Raw genomic sequence first — 10,408 nt, 5'->3', positions numbered from 1 at the left:
CGAGCCAGCTTTTCTCATAAACGTGTTAAGTACCTTGCTCATGGGTTTCTTGGAATTGTCAGGAGAAGTTATCTTTTAGAGACGCTAGAGAAGTTTTAGGAGAAAACTTAGATTTACACAAAAACAGGATGGGAATGGGAAGAGAGAGATTTAGGAAATGTGAAACTTGGGTGATCTAAAACCTCATAGCAGGAGCAGAGGTGGCTTTTGAAGAAGATAAATTTAAGCTTAGCATATATGTTTGCATAGAACAAACTAATAGCCTTATAATGATGTGCAAGAACACATTTGTATATCACTCACATACCTTTGTGATTATGTAAAATTTGATGTGTTCTTTTAAAGCCAAGTGTACATGAAAGATGAACATTTGTGAGAATATGCCTTTAAAGGCATTTGGGACAATGCTTCCCAGCCACTAGGTATTTGATTTTTTGGTAACCACAGTTCGAGGATTGTGTGGTATTCAGGAATCTTTTCAAAATAAAAGTGAAATAAGACTACTGGCCAGGTGCGGTGGCTCACACCTGTAATCTCAGCACTTTGGGAGGCAGAGGTGAGTTGATCAGCTGAGGTCAAGAGTTCGAGACCAGCCTGACCAATATGATGAAACCCTGTCTCTACTAAAAATACAGAAAGTAGCTGGATGTGGTGGTGTGTGCCTGTAGTCCCAGCTACCTGGGAGGCTGAGGCAGGAGAATTGCTTGAACCTGGGAGGTTGCAGTGAGCTGAGATCACGCTACTGTGCTCCAATCTGGGTGTCAGAGTGAGACTCTTATCTGAAAAAAAAAAATCCAGCTACCTTTATAAAAGCAGACTTTTGTCTTTAGAGCAGTTTTAGGTTCACAGCTCACTTGACTGGAAGCACAGAGCTCCTGTCTGCCCTTGCACTCATGCATGTATAACTTCTCCCACTATCAACATCCGGCCTTGAAGTGGCACATTTATTCCAATGGGTGGACCTATTTTGACACATCATCATTACACAAATTGCACAGTTACATTGGGGCTCACTCTTGATTGTAGAGATGTTCTTTGACATATGGGGTTATGTCTCAATAAAATTATCAGGAGTTGAAAATAAGTCAAAATGCATTTATTTATTTTTAAGATACAGTCTCACTCTAGCACCCAGGCTACAGTACATGTGATCTGGGCTCACTGCAACCTCTGCCTCCTAGGCTCAAGCGATCCTCCTGCCTCAGCCTCCCCAAATAGCTGAGACTATAGGCACATGCCACCACACCTGGTGAATTTTTGTATTTTTTGCAGAGTTGCAATCTCATTACATTGTCCAGGCTGGTCTCAAACTCCTGAGTTCAAGTGATCAGCCCATCTTGGCCTCCCAAAGTACTGAGATTACTCCAGGCTGTATCATGCAGTTTCATTGCCCTCAAAAATCCTCTCTACTCTACCTATCCCGGCCTCTTGCAGAATGTTGTATAGTTGGAAACGTACAGTATATGGCCTTTTCCAATGGGCATCTTTCACTTAATAACAGGCATTTAAGTTTTCTTCATGTCTTTTTTTTTTCTTTAAGGCAGTCTTGCTCTGTTGGCCAGGCTAGCAGTGTGAGCCACCATGTCCTAAAATGCATTTAATACACCTCACCTACCAAGCATCATAGCTTAGCCTAGCCTACTTAAATGTGTTCAGATCAGTTACATTAGCCTACAGTTGGGCAAAATTATCTAACGCAAATCCTTTTTTATAATGAAGTGTTGACTATCTCGTGATTTATTGAATACTATTTGAAAGTGAAAAAAACAATGGATTTGTAGGTATTCAAAGTACAGTTTCTACTGAATGTATACCATTTTCACACCTTCATAAAGTTGAAAAATCATGTTTAACCCTTGTAAGTTGGGCACTGTCTGCATATTCAGTGGTTTCGGACCGTCTAGTGACTTGTATTGACCATTTTAGTATCATGGAGAGTTTCACTGCCCTAAAAATCCTCTTTACGCCACCTATCCCTGCCTTTTCCAGAATGGTGTATAGTTGGAATCCTACAGTATGTGGCGTTTTCCGATTGGCATCTTTAATAACAGGCGTTTAAATTTTCTTTCTGTCTTTTTTTTTTTTTTTTTTTTTTCTTTGAGTCTTTCTCTGTTGGCCAGGCTGGAGTGCAATGGCAGGATCTCGGCTCACTGCAACCTCTGCCTTCCTGGCTCAAGTGATTCTCCTGCCTCAGCCTCTGGAGTAGCTGGGATTACAGGTGCCCACCACCAAACCTGTTAATTTTTGTATTTTTAGTAGAGACAGGATTTCACTGTCTTGGCCAGGCTGGTCTCAAACTCCTGACCTCAGCTGATCCACCTGCCCCGGCCTCCCAAAGTGCTGGGATTACAGGTGTGAGCCACCAGCTATAATTTTTCTTCGTCTTTTCATGTCTTGATAGCTCATTTCTTTTTAGCACCGAGTAATATTCCATTATTTATTCATTCACCTGCCTAGGGACATCTTGCCTGCTTCTAAGTTTTGACGATAATGAGTACAGCTGTTATAAACTTCATGTGCAGGTTTTCGTGTGGATAAACGTTTTCAACTCTTTTGGGCAAATCCTAAGGATTTTCTGGATCATGTGGTAGGAGTGTGTTTGTTTTTGTTTTTTGTTTATTTTTGTTTTTTATTGAAATGGAGTCTCACTCTTGTCGCCCAGGCTGGAGTGCAATGGCGCGATCTCTCACTACAACCTCCACCTCCCAGGTTCAAGCGATTCTCATGCCTCCGCCTCCCAAGTAGCTGGGATTACAGGTGCCCGCCACTACTCCCAGTTAATATTTGTACTTTTTTTTTTTTGAGATGGAGTCTCAGTCACCCTGGCTGGAGTACAGTGGCACGATCTTGACTAACCGCAATCTCCGCCTCCCGGATTCAAGGGATTCTCTTGCCTCTGCCTCCTAAGTAGCTGGGATTACAGGCACCACCACCACGCCCAGCTAGTTTTTGTATTTTTAGTAGAGATGGGAGTTTCTCCATGTTAGTCAGGCTGGTCTTTTTTTTTTTTTTTTTTTTTAATTTTTTATTGGATTATAGGTTTTGGGGTACATGAGCAGAGCATGCAAGACAGTTGCGTTGGTACACACATGGCAGTGTGCTTTGCTTTTCTTCTCCCCTTCACCCACATTTGGCATTTCTCCCCAGGCTATCCCTCCCCACCTCCCCCTCCCACTGGCCCTCCCCTTTTCCCCCCAATAGACCCCAGTGTTTAGTACTCCCCTTTCTGTGTCCATGTGCTCTCATTTTTCATCACCCACCTATGAGTGAGAATATGCGGTGTTTCATTTTCTGTTCTTGTGTCAGTTTGCTGAGGATGATGTTCTCCAGATTCATCCATGTCCCTACAAACGACACGAACTCATCATTTCTGATTGCTGCATAATATTCCATGGTGTATATGTGCCACATTTTTCCAATCCAGTCTATTATCAATGGGCATTTGGGTTGATTCCAGGTCTTTGCTATTGTAAACAGTGCTGCAATGAACATTCGTGTACATGTGTCCTTATAGTAGAACGATTTATAGTCTTTTGGATATATACCCAGTAATGGGATTGCTGGGTCAAATGGAATTTCTATTTCTAAGGCCTTGAGGAATCGCCACACTGTCTTCCACAATGGTTGAACTAATTTACACTCCCACCAACAGTGTAAAAGTGTTCCTTTTTCTCCACATCCTCTCCAGCATCTGTTGTCTCCAGATTTTTTAATGATCGCCATTCTAACTGGCGTGAGATGGTATCTCAATGTGGTTTTGATTTGCATCTCTCTGATGACCAGTGACGATGAGCATTTTTTCATATGATTGTTGGCCTCATATATGTCTTCTTTCGTAAAGTATCTGTTCATATCCTTTGCCCACTTTTGAATGGGCTTGTTTGTTTTTTCCTGTAAATCTGCTTGAGTTCTTTGTAAATTCTGGATATCAGCCCTTTGTCAGATGGGTAGACTGCGAAAATTTTTTCCCATTCTGTTGGTTGCCGATCCACTCTAGTGACTGTTTCTTTTGCCGTGCAGAAGCTGTGGAGTTTCATTAGGTCCCATTTGTCTATTTTGGCTTTTGTTGCCAATGCTTTTGGTGTTTTGTTCATGAAGTCCTTGCCTACTCCTATGTCCTGGATAGTTTTGCCTAGATTTCCTTCTAGGGTTTTTATGGTGCCAGGTCTTATGTTTAAGTCTTTAATCCATCTGGAGTTAATTTTAGTGTAAGGTGTCAGGAAGGGGTCCAGTTTCTGCTTTCTGCACATGGCTAGCCAGTTTTCCCAACACCATTTGTTAAACATGGAATCCTTGCCCCATTGCTTGTTTTTGTCAGGTTTATCAAAGATTGTATAGTTGTATGTATGTTGTGTTGCCTCCGGTGCCTCTGTTTTGTTCCATTGGTCTATATCTCTGTTTTGGTACCAGTACCATGCTGTTTTGATTACTGTAGCCTTGTAGTATAGTTTGAAATCCGGTAGTGTGATGCCCCCCGCTGTGTTCTTTTTGCTTAGAATTGACTTGGCTATGCGGGCTCTCTTTTGGTTCCATATGAAATTCATGGTGGTTTTTTCCAGTTCTGTGAAGAAAGTCAATGGTAGCTTGATGGGGATAGCATTGATTCTGTAAATTACTTTGGGCAGTATAGGTCAGGCTGGTCTTGAACTTCTGACTTCAGGTCATCCACCCACCTCAGCCTCCCAAAGTGCTGGGATTATAGGCATGAGCCACTGTGCCCAGCCTTATTTTTACTTTTAGTAGTAGTGGAGTTTCACCATGTTGGCCAGGCTGGTCTTGAACTCCTGACCTCAGATGATCCACCTGCCTAAGCCTCCCAAAGTGCTGGGATTATAGGCATGAACCACCACGCCTGGCCAGTATGTTTCATATTTTAAAAAACTAAACTGCTTTTACTGAGAGTTTTAGGACCCTTCCTGATAGATACAGAGAATCTATCAGGAATGTCATGAACCAAATCGTGACATCAGAGTTGGAAATTGGTGATGAAGGAAAGAGCATTGCAGATTACTATGCAATGCAGTCTAGTATCGGGAGAAGTGTGAGGTCCATCGTGGGGGCCATTATGAGTGAAACAAAGGTGGTTTTGTGCAAGAGTTGGAGCTGGGCGTGCTTGTGGTCAGGAATGATGCTCTTTATTCATAGGTCTTGGGCCAGATCTACTTTAGACTATCTGCTTGGTCTGATACACTTTGAAATTAGTAAATTAGTAAATCTTTTTTTGTTGTTGTTGTTGAGATGGAGTCTCTCTCCGTAGCCAAGGCTGGAGTGCAATGGTGCAATCTTGGCTCACTGCAACCTCTGCCTCCTGGGTTCAAGCAATTCTGTCTCAGCCTCCCGAGTAGCTGGGACTACAGGTGTGCATCACCATGCCAGCCAATTTTTGTAATTTTAGTAGTGACAGGGTTTTACCATGTTGGTCAGGCTGGTCTCGAACTCCTGACCTCAGGTGTTCCACCCACCTTGGCATCCAAAACTGCTGGGATTACAGCCATGAGCCACTCCGCCCAGCCAAAAATTATTAAATCTTGAGGCTCATGCAGGAGTAAACCACACTAAGACCCAATCTTCGATATCACTAAAAGTTGGAAGGGATCACACTTTATGGTTTGGTTTTGTTTTGGTTTTGAGGCAGGGTCTTGCTCTGTTGCCCAGGCTAGAGAGCACTGGTATGATCACAGTTCACTGCAGCCTCAAACAATCCTCCTACTTCACTCTCCTGAGTAGTTGGTACTACAGACATATACCACCATGCTCAACTGCTAATAATAATTATTATTATTTTGTAGAGACAGAGATCTTGCTATGTTGCCTAGGCTGATCTCAAACCCCTGGACTCAAGTGATCCTTCCATCACAGTCTCCCAAAGTACTGGGATTACAGGCCTGCCCAGCCACTGTGGGGCTTTTTAACTCCAATAGCATAAAACGACTATAAGAGAGAAATTTCCCCTTGGCTGTCTTGTTTCATGAATTCATGGAAACTCCTATTAAACAGCCCTTCACAGAAAAGATATGCCAAGGAAAATTACTTGACAGTGCTCAGTGAAAGTGACATTTTATAAAGTAGCTATTGCCTCCTCCATCCTAAAAGAACTGAACTTTTGAGCCATGAGAAATAAAACAGAAACATCTCATTTAATGATAATAATGCACTTTTAAAGATTCAAACATCAGAACTTCATGCATTGGATGGATATCTATTGAATGACTGTTCGGTGAGCATACTGTCCCTGCCTGCTTCCAGAGTGTGCCAGAAAGGTCAGAGATGGTTCATAAAGGCCTTCACATGTGCTGTCATATTTAACAATCAGAAAGGTACTTGAGGCAAAGAATCTGATCATCTTTGCTTTTCTTTCAGAGAACGGGCTCAGAGAGGTTTACTGACAATCTCAGAGCTGCTTAGTTGGTGCTTAAAAGATTACTGGGTATATATCCAAAGGACTATAAATTGTTCTACTATAAGGACACATGCACACGAATGTTCATTGCAGCACTGTTTACAATAGCAAAGACCTGGAATCAACCCAAATGCCCATTGATGATAGACTGGACTGGGAAAATGTGGCACATATACACCATGGAATATTATGCAGCAATCAGAAACGATGAGTTCGTGTCCTTTGTAGGGACATGGATGAATCTGGAGAACATCATTCTCAGCAAACTGACACAAGAACAGAAAATGAAACATCGCATATTCTCACTCATAGGCGGGTGATGAATGAGGGGAGTACTAAACACTGGGGTCTATTGGGGGGAAAAGGGGAGGGCCAGTGGGAGGGGGAGGTGGGGAGGGATAGCCTGGGGAGAAATGCTAAATGTGGGTGAAGGGGAGAAAGCAAACAAAACACACTGCCATGTGTGTACCTATGCAACTGTATTGCATGCTCTGCACATGTACCCCAAAACCTAAAATGCAATTAAAAAAAAAAAGCTCAGACTTGGGGCCGGGCACAGTGGCTCAAACCTGTAATCCCAGCACTTTGAGAGGCCGAGGCAGGTGGATCACGAGGTCAAGAGATCGAGACCATCCTGGTCAACATGGTGAAACCCCATCTCTACTAAAAATACAAAAAATTAGCTGGGCGTGGTGGTGCGTCCCAGCTACTCAGGAAACTGAGGCAGGAGAATTGCTTGAACCTGGGAGGCAGAAGTTGCGGTCAGCCGAGATTGTGCCATTGCACTCCAGCCTGGGTAACGAGTGAAATTCTGTCTTTAAAAAAAAAAAAAAAAAGGCTCAGACTTCTGTCTACTAACTATGGACTATCAGTAAGCCTGGGGCTGGAATTCCTGTCCCATCACTGCCACATTATTTAACATCTCCAAACCTAGATTCTCAACAACAAAATGGGGGTGCGATGGGGATTAAAGTACATATTTTATTTTTTTCAGACTTGCTCTGTCACCCAGGCTGGAATGCAGTGGTGCAATCATAGTTCACTGCAGCCTAAACCTTCCAGGCTCAAGAGATCCTCCTACATCAGCCTCCTTGTAGCTGGAACTACAGGCTAGACCGTGCCCTGCTGCTATTTATTTATTTATAGAGATAGGATATCACCATGTTGCCCAGGCTGGCTATAATTTATTTTTTTTCCCCAAGGTAAGGTCTTAGTCTGCCACCAGGCTGGAATACAATGGCGCAATCTCAGCTCATTGCAACCTCTGCCTCCCAGGCTGAAGTGATCCTCTCACTTCATCCTCCTGAGTAGCTAGGATTACAGGTGCCCACCCCCACACCTGGCTAATTTTTGTATTTTTTGTAGAGATGGGGTTTCACCCTGTTGGCCAGGTTGTCTCAGACTTCTGAGCTCAGGCAGTCCTCCCGCCTTGGCCTCCCAAAGTACTGGGATTACAGCCGTGAGCCACCGTACTTGGCCTAGGCTACTTCAGTTTTTTGTTGGGTTGTTTTTGTGAGATGGAGTTTTGCTCTGTCACGCAGGCTGGAGTGCAGTGCCACAATCTCAGCTCACTGCAACCTCTACCTCCCAGGTTCAAGTGATTCTTCTGCCTCAGCCTCCTGAGTAGCTGGGACTATAGGTGCACGCCACATGCCCAGCTGTTTTTTTTATTTATTTATTTGAGGCTGAGTTTTACTCATTGCCCAGGCTGGAGTGCAGTGGCAAGACTTCAGCTCACTGCAGTGTCCACCTCTTGGGTTCAAGGGATTCTCCTGCCTCAGCCTCCCAAGTAGCTGGGATTACAGGCACTGGGCACCATGCCCAGCTAATTTTTTGTATTTTTAGTAGCGGTGGGATTTCACCATTTTAGTCAGGCTAGTCTGGAACTCCTGACTTCAGGTGATCCACTCGCCCTGGCCTCCCAAAGTGCTGAAATTACAGGCATGAGCCACCATGCCCTGCCGCTAATTTTTGTATTTTTAGTAGAGGCGGGGGGTTCCTATGTTGACTAGGGTGGTCTCGAACTCATGACCTCAAGTGATCCACCCGCTTCAGCCTCCCAAAGTGCTGGGATTACAGGCGCCAGCCACCAGACCTGGCTGGCTACTTTATTTTTTAATAAAGGGTTGTTACAAGGAGTATGTGAGAGAATGAAGTAAAATTGAGTGTTTGTTACAAAGTCTCCAATTGTTAATTACATTATAATTAATTCTGTTGTAAAAGCTACCAGCAAGTTCTTTAAAGAATCAAATGGAACCCTTTGAAAGTACAATATTCATGCCCCTGGTATGAATACCACTTTTTACTTCCAGGCCAGTGAGTTAGATTCCGACAGCCTGCCCTGCATTCTCTTTCCAGGATGGGAAGGGGATGAGTGACTTCAATTTTCCCCCTTCCCTTACTTCTCTGCTTCACAACATTGCTGTGCTAATAACGCAAGGACGATTTCCACTCCTTTTACAGCGTAGATGTTAAAAGCATGTGGGGAGCAGCTCATTCATCATTTTCTAAGAGCTTTACCCCTCACTTCCCCTGCCAGCTAAATGCAGGCTGTTCTTGACTCTCTGATTTAGGCCTGTTGCAGTGTGAGGGCCAGGCTCAGGAGTTTCCAGAGTGAAAACCAGATGAGCTTGAGGTTGGGAGGAGGAAGAAGGACCCAAGAGGGTCTGAGATGCAGAGCTCTGAGATGCAGAGGGGCCTGGGAGCCTGCAGGGAAAGAGCCCTCTTTTTATGTCCCCAAGGCCAAGTGCCCCTCTAGTTGGTTTCATGTTTGTTGCAAATATCAGCAGCTAACTTGAAGCAGTGAACTGTGGTCATTTTACATGGATCAACTCAACGACTGCTTACAGAAAGGCCAGGAAGTAGCTGATGTTCTTCCCATCTTACAGGTAGGGAAACTGAGGCATGGAGAGGCAAAGTTACTTGCCCATGGTCAAATAGGTAGAAAGCAGTACCTACAGATTTGAACCCAGACATCTATTCTCACAGACCCGCCCTGGGCCTCAAGGCCAGTTTGCCTGGGCACATCCCTTTAATGTCTCCTCTCTGGAAGTGAATGGTGTCATCAGAAAGGTTCCAGTGCCAGCAGCAATCCATGACTGTCCCAGTGAGAGCTTGGGCAAATCCCTTTACCCGCTGCGGGGACTCGGTTTTCTCACCTGCAACCATGGGGGTATGAAAGCACCCCCCCACCCCATCCTCTCAGTGGTTGTAGACTAAGAGCCTCTGCCAAGTACAGAGCCCAGCAGGGGTCTGCCCAACTTTAATCTTGTCTCCAGACCCTCTGGCCTGAAGCAGCAGAAACTCACGTGGGACTGGGGGCTTCCCCCTTCCGGGCCTGCCCCACCCAGAGGGGGTCCCCTTTACTCCCCGCAGGGCGACAGCGGCCAGCGGCTGCGTGAAGGGCCTCCTCCCCCGCGCCAGGCGAATAGGGAGGCCGCTCGGCACCATATTTAGTCAGGGGGAGCGGGCAGCCCCGGGCTGGTATGCGGCGCTGGGAATTCCTGCAGGAAGGAGCCCGCGTCTGCCCTTTTTGGGTTGTCTCCCGCCCGCCGCTCCCGCCGTGCCCGGGGAGGGGGACAGGCCCGGCCCGGCTCGGAAACCTCGGAGGAGCCGGTGCCGCGCGGGGAGCAGAGCTCCGGGGCTGTCCGCGGGTCCCCGGCCTGGCGCGGGGCCAGCCCACCGCCTCGACTTCCTTTTATGGCCTGTGTGTGCGTGCGTGGACAGGAGGGGAGAGGGACCGGGAGAAGACGGAGAGTCTGAGGAACAGAGAGAGTGAGAAAGAGCGCGCAGAGATAGGAGTGAGACTTGCGGGAGGGATGGAGAGCAAGAGACATAGACCAGAGACAGTGAAACGCGAGGAAGAGACAGAGACATCGACAGATCTAGAGACAGCGAGAGGGACGGGACAAAAGATAGAGCGGGAGACAGTAGTGATCAGAGTGGTATGCGGAGACAGTGGCAGAGACAGAGCAAGAGAGTCGGTGATGGGGAGACGGTGTCAGTCAC

Source organism: Callithrix jacchus, chromosome 12 (genome assembly GCF_049354715.1).
Source record: "Callithrix jacchus isolate 240 chromosome 12, calJac240_pri, whole genome shotgun sequence".
In the NCBI taxonomy this organism is placed as follows: domain Eukaryota; kingdom Metazoa; phylum Chordata; class Mammalia; order Primates; family Cebidae; genus Callithrix; species Callithrix jacchus.
Note: the sequence above shows the minus strand (reverse complement) of the source record.